The sequence below is a fragment of the Lepisosteus oculatus genome, chromosome 7, assembly GCF_040954835.1.
Source record: "Lepisosteus oculatus isolate fLepOcu1 chromosome 7, fLepOcu1.hap2, whole genome shotgun sequence".
Lineage (NCBI taxonomy): Eukaryota > Metazoa > Chordata > Actinopteri > Semionotiformes > Lepisosteidae > Lepisosteus > Lepisosteus oculatus.
The window spans coordinates 20,303,721-20,318,620 of NC_090702.1; the positions used below are offsets into that span (position 1 = coordinate 20,303,721).

A 14,900-nucleotide genomic window follows, 5' to 3' on the forward strand; every position below is an offset into this window, starting at 1 on the left:
GTTGCAAGTCAATCTATCAATGGTTCATAAGAAGACAATTCTGAGAGAATTTCCAAATATTAGGGTCAGGTCAATATCGTGGTTGAGACTGGTCTCCATTTTTTGTCATAAAAAATGTATCTGTCCCGTATATCTCACAAATACGACATTGCTATGATTCAAAATTGGGAAGAAATGAAACAAATATTTACTAAATGCTTTACATTTTTGTTATAGACTTTATATAAGATTAATAATAAAGTACTACAATCATTACAAGTACTGTACATCAGTATAATTTTTGAAACCTTCCAGTTTCATCAAGGGCTTGAGGTATATTTAATTTATTGGTATGATTAATAATGGGGGTTTTGTTCATGAGTAGTAAGTTATGAGATCTATAGTACTTGCAATAAACAGAATCAGTGGAGCCTTGACTGTTTTGGCAGACTGCATCCTTTTGATATGAAAAGGACAATTTAAACATTTACCATGCAATGCATAATGATTTTTAATTTTTTAGTAATGAGCGAAGGCCCTTTAGATGGTCCTTAAATACTTATTACAAGGGTTTTTTAATGTAGTTAGGGGACATCCATGAAGCTTCTCATAATTCTGATGGCTGATATCTCTCTCTAAAAAGCACAAAAGGTAAGTGATTGTTTCAACAAGTCAAATGAGCACACAAAGTTAGTCTATACTCACTATTGCTCTGACAGGCTAGATTGACAGCCACTACCCATAAGATGAGGTGGTAAAGCTGTTGTGCTGAAAGCTTATACAGAAGTACTGTAGCCAAATGATAGCATTATTTGTAACAAAACCAATTTTGTGAAGGCTGTGAGACACAGAAGCTGCAGCGAATATCATTTGGCAAAGAAAGAAATAGAGCTCTTTCCTTATGTTTATTCCTAATGTCTTTAATGACAACCCACTTTTCTACATTTTTTTAATCGTAATAAATGGTTTTTGAGTAGGATGAACTGCAGTGTACAAATAAATGATCGAGAGAAAGCTTTTTACAGTATGTTACACACACGATTTATATGATTACAAATATTATTCAGATCTAAACAATTATTATTCAGGTCTCATCTTGCTATATTTTTACATTATTTCAAAATCATTGTATCTTCACGTTGATTGCATTGTCCGTACAATTCTTCGTAAACAGCAGAACATTAAATCTCCCTTTTCTTCATCTAATGTCTTAATCACAGAGCTTCCCTTTTAACACATTTTTAAATTCACAGACATATCATATCCATGCTTTATCATAATGGTGTTCAGAGATACATAAAGATTTATAACTGTATATACCAAAAAGATCACGTCACATCAAGCTTACATTATGTCACTTAACTCTGCTGAATCACCTCTTAAGATTACTGAATGATACATTGGTTCTAAAAGCTATAGGAAAACAAACAATGCTGTCAGAGATTACATCTCTAACTCACTTCTGTAAATTTAATTTGCCTACATAGAAAGGCCCCCATTTTCGTTAGAAGCATGCAAATTACTGTAGAGACTATGGATGCTACCAGTGGGAAAGAAAGGAAAAAGAGATAAATAGACAGCAATGTAGCCTGCAAGTCACACCAGTACTACTTTTCTGAGCTGAGGACACAAACTCTCTCCAATGCCTTGCTATCTGCTACAGTACGTGATTAATTGTAGGAGTGGAAGCTTGATACAAATGTGCAAAGCAGCCTTTGAGGATTTAGCTAGGAGAAGCTATATTGCTCCTGAAGGAAAGAAAGAAAATCAAAGACAAACTAGGACTTAATGGATTAAAATCCTGGTAAAACATTTGATGTCAATAATGTATACAAGATCCCTATGCCACATGAAGATCAGGGAAGCTGCTTTCATAGTCAGCAGGATTACTATTACGTACGGACCCAAGAGTCTTTTCCTTTATCAAGGCATTGACAATTTTGAAAATTGTAAATTTCATGAAATGTTAAGTCATAGATCACACAGCTTGTGTCAGGTGTATCAACATACTCATATCTTATCTCCATCTTTCACTATTTATAGATTGATATATATATACATCCTGGGGGGGGGGGGTAAGATAATTCAATAATACATAATTCATGTAAAATACAATGCATCTTAAAGTGCAATAATAGTCTTATAATATTTCAAGGACTGTTAATTAAATTATTGATGGCAAATTCTTAACCATATACCTGAGTTCTATTCCATATCAACCTGCTCAAACTCTCCAGAGACAATAAAGGTAAACTGAACCTATCTTTTTTATTTACGTTTTTTATTTTCCCTTTCATTTTAAAACACTACATCTAAAAGATCTTCTATAGAGATTTAATAATGTCATGGTCCAGCACTGAATACAAAGAATGCCTTCCTGGAATACACACATCATGTCCTTCAAGTGAAATTCTTATGGATTCACATTAATATTATTCTGAATGTGTCTATGAATGCATTAGTCTCATTGGTTTATTTCCACGATTTCCTTGATTTCTTGCAAGGACAGTATAACAAAGGGTGTGGGAGGTCTAGTGTTATGGTAATGCACAACAACCAACTAGTTTTAGACCTGGTAATCTGCAAATAAAAGGACATTGGCATCTAAATGCCAATTAGATTATAAAGGTGTCAAATTTTCTCATTTCTACTCCTATGAGTAAAAGAGAAGTGCCTGTCAAGTGAAGAGGGCAATATTGTCTGTTGTTTCCTGAATGCAAGACAGTGAAACAGAACGGAATGACAAACACTTTCTTTTACCAGCTTTCTCATTTGTACAACCAGGAAACAGTACAGAACTGATTATTTTAGGAATTATAAATAAATGGCAGTATACTGCATACTGTAAGGTTTTTATTTTATAGTTGCATTAGGTCATGAAGAAAGAAAATATATAATTTATCCAGGGACACTTTATCTGGCATTGTATGAACATTGTATGTTACTGAGCTATTTTGTAATAATTCTTAAAATAATTCATATGTTTGAATATATGTACACTAACTGCGCAACACTCACAAAATGACCCAATTTAGATTTAGGCAAGGGAATGCCCAGTCCTTCTTAAGCTTTACATTTGTACCGATTCTGAACATCTAGCACGATTCTTTATTTAAAACATCCAAAAACAGCAGGGATTTGTGCCTTCTCTTATATAACTTGGCCTATCCTCTTAACCACAACAGATTTCCCACAGAACAAAACAGAAATAGCGCTTGGTAACCGTTGCTGTCTCCTCCTGGTAAGATACAATACTCAAAGGTGAGTAAAACTATTTGAAAATGTTAATTCACAGAAAATGTGTTTTCCAAGGGATGAATTCCTAACTTTGTATTCCCACAAAACATCAGAATACAAAATACAAAATGCCACAGACAGCAAATATTCCAATTCTTTATCTTAAATAAATTACTACCACTGTTATTTTTACAAGCATTTCCCATCATATCGGAACGATCCTTCATGTCTCAACTTTTCAGAGCCACAGCTGTTTTTCTCTGTGCTCGAGCATCAGAAAGATCGCATTGTGAACACTGACAAGTGACACAATGTCCCCTGACATCTGCTATTAAGAAAAAGTCATAGTTAACATTTCTATTGCTTTGCTATAAAGGCTGACTTCTTAAATCATCCTCAAATGTTATGTCAAGCATGCATCTTCCCTTACAAACACACACGTTTGTTTTTATACTTGGGGGCTTCCCATTGACTGCCTTTCTATTTTTACTGTTCTCTACTCTGTCAAAATAAAGCCATGGGTTGAAAGTAAGACCTAAATGAATAGTTTGGGCATTTTATTTTAATTTAAAGAAGATGCTGGTTGGTTCCTAGAAAAAGTGACTTAAATCGTGGGGCCATTCGCACATTCTTTCTTTGTCAGGAGTTTGTGGGGAAATTTGAGAATTTTTCTCCCCACATTGACAGTTACATTATGCACAAATACACACAATCTGTTCTATCACTAATAAATATTTTTGAAGGCAAATACGCAGAAACAGCAACAGTCTTTTATCATAAGAACAGACAAAAATATACTGTAGATAGCACATCTTTAGAAGAGCTATGCCTCTGATCAGTCCTCCATCAGGATACAAATTATTCTTAAAGCAATATGTCTGAGTATACCAAGAATAATTATCTCCTTACCTGGCAGCGCACAAAACCACCTTGTTCTGTTTCACAGCTCTGATGAGTGGCTAGCGAGGATCTTCAATTGCACAGGCTCAAGTCCGACCCTGGTTGTTTTGTTAAGCACTGAACAATGCCCCTTTTCTGCTGAGGTTCACAAGCAGCAATATTGAGCTCTGGCAAACAGCTCTGAATTTCTCAAACTGAAACACATTTCCACTCCTCTTTCTCACTGACTCCCTCCCTCCCTCCTCCCTCTCTGTTCTTTTTTATTATTTATTTCAGAGATGCTGCTCACGTCTGTTACTCAAGACAGCTACTCAAGCACATTCAAGGGCATTCCCCAAGTAACAATATGCTAATGACGTTCCTCGGGGTGCTTGCTCACTACTCTCAGGGTGGACAGATGTGCAGCCCACGTACAGTACACACTGAAAGAGATACATTAGCCAATGATATGAGCCATTTACCTCATAAATAATGTACGTATTTATTACTTGTTCAGCATTGTCCATATTCAAAATAGAGTGCATGGCTCCAACTACAGATCACCTATTACTTCTCTTTTTACTGTCTTCTTTATCAACTCTCATCTGAACACCAGGAAGCTTCATGCATGATTGCACGTGGTTGTTTCTGCTAAAACAATCTAGAAAACAGGGGAGCATAGAGGCTTTTTTTCTAAAAATAGGACCTCTCCTTGTGTCAGTAAATACTCTGGAGCTCTTGGCCCATTGCTTGAGATCACAATGTAATACTGCTCATCATGTCCACCACTGGCAGACCAACTAAACATTTAATGCTGGCTTGAGTGACAGCCTTCCAGCTGGTCAGGCTGGTTTTGCCATTTTATTACAATCTCAGCCACCTAGTTTCTACCATATTGTACACATTCCATATGGGCAGTTTTACTTTGCTTAAGCTGGTCTATATAGGAATGATATCTTTATGTGACATTTGCACACATTCCCTTCAAAGTGTATGGGTAACCAAAGCTGTTTATGTGGATTTCAGGACAATTTGTAGGCAGTAAGTAAAAAATCCCAAGAAATTCAAATATGACCTGAAAAACACCCGGATACTCTTCTGTCAGGATTTAAACAAAGAATAATCAAATATGACAATCATACATTTAAATCCAATTATAACTCATGTACCATACCAATCTATTATTATATTTGATGTTTTGGATAACTTGACAAAATACAGTATATACAAACAACTGGATATACAGTACATATAAAACAGGGCTAAAAATTGCCCTGTTTTACTTTCCAGACGTGCGTTGTTGAGATCAGTACATGACTTGGTTGATCTTACACTCTTTCATCAAGAAGGAAATTGCATTTTGATATAATGACCTTTCTAACTATATGTAGGATTAATGGTATTTTAAAAATAGTTGGGCTGTGCTGCCAGTGTTTTTTTTTTCTGCGGCTATAGATTACAAAAGCAATTAGAATGTTTTAGATCTCCATCCTTAAGCAATAAAAGCTGACCTATCATGAACAAAGATATGATGAAACAGGCCTGACTTTGTATTGCACTCCAGTTAGATAATTGACTGTTTTGCTGCTTGTCCACCTGCAGTTTCAAAGTACACAGCCACACCTTTCAAAATACACTATAATGAATACTATAATGTACCACGGTTGCATCACACAAAGTCATTAATTATGTTTGCAGCACATTAAAATTTTAAATGAGTATAGTCCTAGTCTTTGAGATACAGGTACATTAAACCTAACAAAAAATATACCATGAGAGAGGAGAGGCTTCTTCCCATGTTCACTGTTCACTGGAAGCTATGCATTTAAGACCATAATATAAAAAATCAGTTAATGGCACTTTTAGCAGTTTGGGAATATAAGGGCTTAAAACCACCCTGTGATCCCCACAGTTTTAAAGGTCAGATGAAAACTGCCAGAATTTAATGAGCAGAGGGCACACCACCCCCTGGTATTTTCCAAAGATAACATTCTACTTCAAAGCACACTAGTCCTGTATGTACATCCTAATAATCTGGATAAATGTCTAAAAGTGAGACATTCCAAATCAAATAGCATTTGAATCTTGTATGCATTAAATTTCGATAGGAACTGAGAAAAGTCTTCCTGATAAGGTTGATTAATTGTATTCTTTATACTTTTAGTGACCTCGTATTTGTCTGCTATTCAGCTCCTCTTTCAAAGACTGATCTTAATTTCCATGGCAGCCTTTTCTATTTTCTGGATGTGATTTCAGACTATCTGTCTCTGAGGGGTTATTTAAGACATGTCCCCAGTCTAATTGTACAAGACTGCAGATAAAAAAACAGTGATTTCCCAGTCAAAAAATCCTCACTTACATAAAAAACAGAAACGCAAGAAAACATCTGAGAATTTTTTTTACCTTTTATACTTACGTAATCATACTGACCTAAATGTACTGTAGTTGAAATGGCTACTTCAAAAACTGTAATCTCTACCTTTGTGCGATAATAACATACAGTATTTAATGTCTTTAACAGAAAAGAAAAATTTCTACTCTTCCAGGAATCTCCTAGGGATCCTACACATTCTGATGTTTCCATTTCTGAAATATAGTAATACATTACAAATTAGTGACTCAGATCTCAGTAACCATTCAATTAGAAAATTACCTTTACAACCTAACATAGATCTGATGAACTGGATATATCTCAATGCTTCATTGTTTCTGATAAAACAGGAAAACAGTTTTTGGAAGTTTTGATAAGTGGAAGAACAGTAGAGTTTTCTTGCCAATATGTGAAGGCAACTACATTTCTGAAGCAAAAATATCTTTTTGAAATTATCTTCCTCTCAGTTTTGCTTCATGCAGAGAAGAAGCCAGCTGGTTTACTTTAAAAAAGAAATTAACAAATCAAGTGCTTTGCTGCCAAGTTTTACATAAAACCAAGCAGTGGGGTCTATGTTTCACTGCCAGCATTTGACAAAATCAGTCCAATAGATCTTAATAAGCAAATGCAGGTGGGTTTTAACTGATATGTTACAGATATCTGAAGGAAAGCAACAGTGTTTAAAGCTGAGATAGAAACTGAGAGGATCCATTTTATTCTGAATGCTTCTATGGAGGATTTATGGAGAAAAGAGACTTTATATTGAATTGAGTTTCCTGCCTGACAAAATCTATACATATTTTTATGACAAAATGCACTTTGGTATGTTGCGGATTTCCCATTTGTATGTGGGCCATGCCCTTTGATTGTTATTTCATTTTTATATTAAGAGGAATCTTATTTAATTTTTTTATTTTCTAAAATGCATCATCTTCACTAATGCATTTAACATAAGAACATAACAAAGGTTACACATGACAGGGTACCATTTGGCCCATGTAGCCAATTTGGTAGCTAGTAGCTAATTGAGGATGTCATCCATCTGTTTCTTGAGAGAAGCCAGGGTACAGATTCAACAACATGGCTGGGCAGACTGATATAGGCAATCACATCCCTTTGTGTAGAAAAATACTTCAACTTGTGTTCTCTGGCTCATGTTTAACTATTGGTTCTGGAGAAGATTCATTGGATTGTTTTTTTTTCAGCGGATTTGATGAGTTTCAATATTTGAATCAGGACCCCTTATACTCTCATACTGTTCCAACTAAAAAAAAGAAACTGGGACTTGCAAGTGGCTCAACCAGTAAAGAGACACTCCTGAGCTCTGTAATCATGTGTTTGAGTTGGTAATCATGTTGGTAGCAGACTAATCATGTTGGTAATCATGTTGGTAGCAGACTGAGACCAGGACTGCCCAAGCAGCGGTACACCATTGGCTGAATATCACTGATTGTAGGGTAGGATTAGTTTGCCAGAGCTGTCTTAGCTTTCAGTATCACGGTGACTCCTGTGACCATCTGGTCATTTGGAAACCTGCAATGCCGTCAGTGAGGGATACCTCTCTCCTGCAAGAGCAATTGAACTTCCTGCACAGGGCTGTGCTGCTTGCCTACGAAGATGATAGTTTGAAAACGAGTGGGTTGGAGGCATCCAGTAAGGTAACCTACACGTCCATGGATTGATAAGTGCAAAACACAGAACTGGAAATTACACACTGGATGATCATAACAAAAATGAATTGCTGATGCTAAAGTAAAAATAAATATGAAAAAAACGTATTGTTACTTTAGATAACATATCGTTATATCAGTGTAGGGCATTCCTTTAAGCCCAGGTTGCTCTTTTCTGGACTGGATTCTACAGCACCAATTATTTTTCTGAATGAGGCCTTACTAGCGTACTGTAGAATATAAAATGTATTCCTTGATTTTAACTTAATTTGAGCATTTTGCTTTTATTGCTTTGCCACATAGTCTAGAAGATGTCAACATGATCACATAATCTTTTTCATATGTATCTTCAAATTCAGTGTTTCCCATTTTGGATCTATAGTATATTTTCTTTGCTATCTGCATGTAAAACTCTGCACTGCTCATCATACTTCATAACATTAGCAATTACAATAATGGTTCACACAACCTAACCACTGGACCATACACATGCACAATTAATTAAGGAAAACAAGCACTTGACAGCACTTAAGTTTGACATGTGAGACAAAATACCTATATATATATATTTCAATACTGAAGGAGATCAAAAGGGAAGTAAAAACACAAATTTAACCTTTTTTAGGGTGAAAGAATGCATAACACCAAAAATCTAACAAAATAAAAAGTTAAAATACCTTTTTAAAGGGAACAGAGTATTTCTCCAGAATAATGGGTTGAAGCAATCCAATGTTATTTTTCCCCTGCACTTTTCCACATACGGTACAATATTCATGAGCTACAGTACAGTGCACTTAGATCGAATTTGACAATTTTAGAAGCATTGTTTGATTAGAAATGTTTTACACTAGGGATTCAGGTTGTTTTTTTGCTTCACCAACTAAATGCTTGTTAATTGGTCGAGTAAAACTGCAAGATAACCCAATATGTGGAATATTATAACTGTTTAGAACACAGTTGTCGCATTAGGTGCAGTATTAAAAAGAGAAGATTATGACAGTGATAAAAAGCTATTAAAGAAGGCAATACTATAGTTTTAATTTGCTGTAATGTAGTTGTTACAGCTTCAATGACAGGCCAATATTACTGTACAGAACTTGTCACTACAATTACTGACATTCATCATATCTGGGGTCATCATGCAATTATGTTTCCCAGGGAGAACAACACAAGATGTATTTGTCTTTCTTTTTTCCAAGCCAAGCGTATCTTGCTGTACAAGAAGTCCTGTCTTAATAAGCTGTAATCTACAATCATCTGCTATGGAACTACTCAGACTTTGCAGGGTTTTTTTCCAAGTGCAGTAACTATCCCAGTACGTTACTGTATCTTATTCATATTTGGTATACTTACCAAATGAAAACTTAATGTTCCTGATTTAATTAACATAAAGACCAGGTTTACATGTAGCCTATACCAGCTAAGCAATGTGAATTGACAGCAAAACTTCTCTGGATAGACGTCAGCATCACACAATTAGAACAGAATGAAATACAATTGATTGTTTCCTTAACACAAGAGTTGCAATTACCAGACCAACATCTGCACACAAACAGTGTCTATTAGTCACTCAAACTACAGAAGAGTCACACTGAACAAAACCCAGACCTGAATTTGTTCCACAATGGAACTTTTGTTAATTACTTGTGATCCTTTAATTACCCTCCCACTACACTTCCAAATAGCATGAGGTTGATGGTGACTAAAGAACAGCATAGTCCTCCCAGAATGGAAGGCTGATTTTAGAAGCTTTTTTATTTTACATTTAGCAGGTGTTTCTTTCATACTGAGCTGTGTCGTTGTTCCACAAACGTCATACCCTGCCTATGTCATGGGTGCCCATGTATTACAAAACCAAGATGAAGAAGTGAACTTTTAGAAAAAAACTGAAAGGGTAACATAGAATTAGCGTATTTATTTATTTACTTACTTACTTTTTCTTTTTAAATGGCATGAGTGTGTAGCCTCACAGCTCAGTCTTCAGTGTAGAGTTTGCATGTTCTTACTGTGTTTGGGTGGTCTTTCATTGAATTTTTCAGCTTCCATTCCCCTTGCAATGACATGCTGGCTTATCAAGTTACTGTCTCTAATTTGTCCCTGTATGCTTGTATGTGTTTTCTTTCTGATGAACTGGCATCCTGTCCAAGGTGTGCCCTAGGCTCCCAGAACAATATCCAGGCTGGAACAACCTTTGTAAGGAATAAGCAGCTTTCTGGGTGAACAGAACATTTTCTTAGACTGTGGACAGAAAATATTTGAAATGTTGGGATGCACATCTAGTTCAGATGGGAGGCAATCCAGCTCAGAAGTCTCACACTGCATTGAGAAACCTCCAGTTTTTGAAGTATATAATTATAGGATATTATATTTTATTAATTCAAATGTTAAACCTAAAAAAGGATAGAAGGTTTTCTTGGGTCCTTCTATACATTCCATCTATCAGCTTCACATTTCCTTGTTTGTGGAGGCTCTCAAATTATAGATTTAAAGCCCAGAAGCCCTCCTACCCCAACTGGTCCAACAATTTAATCATGGTAACAAAGCAGTAGATCCAATTTATCCCATGGACAAGAGTGGATTTTAGGATTTACTCTAGTAAAAGTAATAAGAATTATTACCTACTTGTCAAAGTTGGGTGAGGGGGATTAATTTACTATCTACTCAGCACTGCAAACTCCAAAGATGAAGAGAAGTGAGTGTGAAGTTCTCTATCTACACTTAACAAACAACAACTCTTAAGACTAGGCACTTGTGCAGGAGAGAAGTGAGAGGAGAAACCAGAGTCTAATGTGCAGGGAGAGTGGGATAACCTGTCACTGCTTGGATAAGTGATCTCTTCAGCAAACAAGTGAGATACAAAAGTGGGGCAGACTGGAAAGTGGTCACGCTTCAAGTACCTGTGCCTTTACTTCTATAAAGGATTACATTTTTAAAGTTTAATTACACCAAAAATATTTTTTTGTTGTTGTTGCAATGATTATAAGTAACTGACTATTCAGAAGGCATGGATTCTGCTAGGCCACAAATATCAACCTTTAAATGCATGTCAAAAAGGTATGACATTGTTAAGGTTTAATAATACTTGATATTTTAATATTGCTTCAACAATACCTTTGTAGAATCATTAGAAATCAATCAATAGAAACATATTTCAGTCTACACCTTTTTCAAAAACCAGTGACTGTCCTTTATAAAATAAATATACACTCTAGGGGATTAGAGTTCAATCATACATCCTTGTTTGTGCTTGTGGGAGATTTACTTAGACAGATAGACAGATTCTGGCTGCAAAACTCTGTTATATGAGCTGTCCACTCATCCATCCATTTTCTAGCTTCTTTGTCCAATACAGGGTTGCGGGGAAGCCAGAGTCTATCCCAGCAAGCTATATGAGCTGTAAACATCAGAAAACCTGTATTGAAATGTCTATTTTAGTGTTCAATTATATTAATTGAAAAAAACCTCATAATTACATAGTGAGGTACTTGAAATAAATGACCGCTGTAATTTGGATTCATACACATTAAAAAGTGCAAAGAAAAAGACATTAAGAATGAATGAGAACTGAAGTACAGTATGTGTTTTTTTTCTTTGCCTTTCTAACGGAAAGAGAAATAAGAAAAGTGGAGACAGAGATGCTTCACTCTTCCATGTTCACTTCTGATGTTGTAGGTGACCACTGAGTGGGCAGATTCAGCCGCCTTTTATTTGTGTGGGAGATGAGCAGCTCTACAAGAGCAGAGAAACAGGAGGCAGCAGTGCTTCGCACACAGTCATGCATGTGAAACTTACTGTCAAGCAACAGATACCTACACACAAGCCTTTCACGTATGACTGATCTGGAAGCGATGCACACTTTCTATATGAAAAAGCGGTACATTAGAAAAAGTCTTTTTTTCTGAAAAATGAGAATTCAACTATGATTTGCTGAATAAAAGAGAGGAAATCCAAACAAACTACAGAAAGTGCAAAACAAATACTGAAAAATATACAATCTATAAATCACTAAAGTGTACTGTCTCCAGTAGGTGGCACAGGATTTTTTTACACCACACTCCACAGCTGTCTACTGTATACTGTATATAGCAAACTGGAATATCTTATTTTATATCCAGAAAGTGTTAACAAAACTGCTGTTACATCCACAATAAACGAGACCAGAACCCAAAATTGTGTAGGCAGAAGGACAGAGAATTTTCCACATAGGGCACTAGAGGTCAGAACTGAAGGACAAATATCACTGTTAATATTGGGAACCCAACATAACGGATGCTTATAACAGGAGTAAGAGCACAAGAAATGTTATAAACCATTTGGCCAATTTAACTCAATATGAGAAATAAGGAATCGTCAATACCCACATGATCACTGATCAATTTTAATGGTATTGTTTAGCTTTGGTTCAATCCTCACAATTAATTGATTAATTGATTAACTGACAATTACATGTCAAGACAGGACACTGATCATATGTGAATGTGAAAGTTAGAATCATTTAACTGAAGAAAGCCCTCAACATGTAATGAACTGCAGAGTCATTAATTAGAATTTATTTTAAGAAATATGGGGCCATCACAGCCTCAGTTATAAAAATGCTCATACTTTCACATATTTCAGCAACTCTCTTGAGACAGTCTTAATAAATTGGTCTTTCTATGGCCTATATTTTACATAAAGACATATATTACAAGGAATAATAAGAACCGTTTCTTTCAAAATGATAATAATATAAATCAACCATTAATGCAATGAAAATGCAACCAATTATTTATTTTGATATTTAAATAGAATGATTTCCATGCATTCACAAGCATGGCACCCAAACAGACAATTCGGTTTTCTAATGTGATTGCACTAGTAAATAATAAATAAAAGCTTTTTGTATCACTGAACATTATAAATACAGTATTTTCAAGTTCTGATACAGTAGATCTAAACATGCAGTAAACTGCAATTGCTAAGAAATGCCTAATTTCCATTCCTGTATCTGGAACATGTGAGCTATGTGATCTAAAAACTCTATTTGAAACTTTACATCATTATGTGGTGTTTAGAATATGTAAATCACATTTGCATGGGAAAACCTTCTGTTTTATGGATTGCCTCCATAAAAGGCAAGCACAGGTTAAACAGGTATAACCACACATTATTTATTCATTTTACCTTGACAAGTTTTAAAAACTATATAACACTATGTAAAGTAATGCACAACTGTCTAAAATTATGCCCTGGAATACATTTACATTAGTGTACTAATCTGATCCAAATTACCTGTCACTCAGAAGTAATTAGAAATAAAATAAATTCCTGTCTCCATTAGACCATGTACACAAATTACCTTTCTGTTAAAAAAATAATTTGACAAAATATTACACTTATCTTCTCCTACTGACAAAAAAAGGGAAGCTATACAAAAAGCACATTAAGTTCACTGTGTATTTTGCTTTTTCATATACTCCCAATATTTTACTTACCGGGATTTCACAATAATTAATCTGCAAATGTGTCCAGGCCTGTTTACAAGAGCATCCCCATAGCCTCCTGTTTACTAAGTGACATCACCTAGGTTAATCTGTAACAGCACTGTATAACACCATATGGCACTGCTCAACTACATCTGCAGGATGTGGGACTGTAGACAAAGTTGCCCTAATTGTCACAAGTACCTCTTTGATAAACTGTTGTCAGAGATTTTCAGTGGTTGCTTACATTGTCCACTTTATGTTGTCTTTATTTGTATTTAAATTAGAGCAAATTATTATGACCTTGCTGTGCAGTGTATATCTTCTTTTGAACAGTATATAAAAGGCAAACTTCTTTTCTGCACACACCACTATTATACATAACAATACTTGCTGTAGAATTGTCTAGAATGCTTACCTACAGTACAATGCTTTTCAGATGTACAATACTGACATCCTCAAAAAAATAAGAAAAATAAACAATATATAAAAAGATGAGTTACAGATTGCATTATGTGTCTTGTTTAAAACCACTTTATAATCACTATACTGTAATAGTTATGCTCAGAGAAAAGTATTATTTGCCATTGAGAATTCTCTCATAACCACAGAGAAATACTGTATAGTAGGGGCCAAATTTGATAATAATGACATCCCACATATAGTATACTAAGGTATATTGTCCAAACACCTTATTCTCACTGCCAAGAAGTTCAGGCTTGTCAGGTATGGACTTTCCAACATGATATTGATCCAAAGCATACAGTACAGCACATCCAAAGCAAGAAATGGTTAACTGCACACAAAATAAATGTCTCATTCTTCAGAGCTCAGTTCAATTCAACATGTGTGGTTCAAAGTCAAGAGGGCAGTTTATAAATGGAAACCAAAGGGTTTGTAGAGCCTAGAGCAATGCAGGAAGAATGGTCAAAGGTTTTCATCACAAGTGACAAACCTTTACAGCTCACTACAGGAGGCATTTAGTCAGTGTAATTAAATACTAAATGGAGGATTTAGAAAAAAACGAACTGCATGGATGTGAATAAAAGTGACTCTGTTCTTTTCTGGAAAATATAAATGTTCTATGTGCAATGCTATTAAGCTTTCAGTGTGATTTTTGTTTTCAAATACAGTATGTTAAAAAATACATGATTACATTTGAAAATGTACATTATATTATCATATACCGTACGTTGCACTGTAACAGAAACCAAAAATATTCCTTCAAATGATAACTGGGAGATCAGTAAATATTGCAAAGGGCAGAATGCTATTAAAACACCCAGAGAGTAAAACAAATAC

The 14,900-nt window shown here is 35.2% G+C and overlaps 1 protein-coding gene across 6 annotated transcripts in view; it reads right to left on the bottom strand.

Moving 5' to 3' along the window:
- Positions 1-14,900, bottom strand: part of syt1a (synaptotagmin Ia) — a 310,182-nt gene that overhangs the window by 140,473 nt on the left and 154,809 nt on the right. Inside the window, exon 1 of one of the 6 annotated variants that reach the window (XM_015352863.2) lies at positions 4,126-4,315. The exons of the other annotated variants lie outside the window; for them this stretch is intronic. The gene's annotated coding sequence lies outside the window, so the exon portion shown is untranslated. Of the gene's footprint in view, positions 1-4,125; positions 4,316-14,900 lie in introns of those variants that run through there. 6 annotated transcript variants of the gene reach the window in all.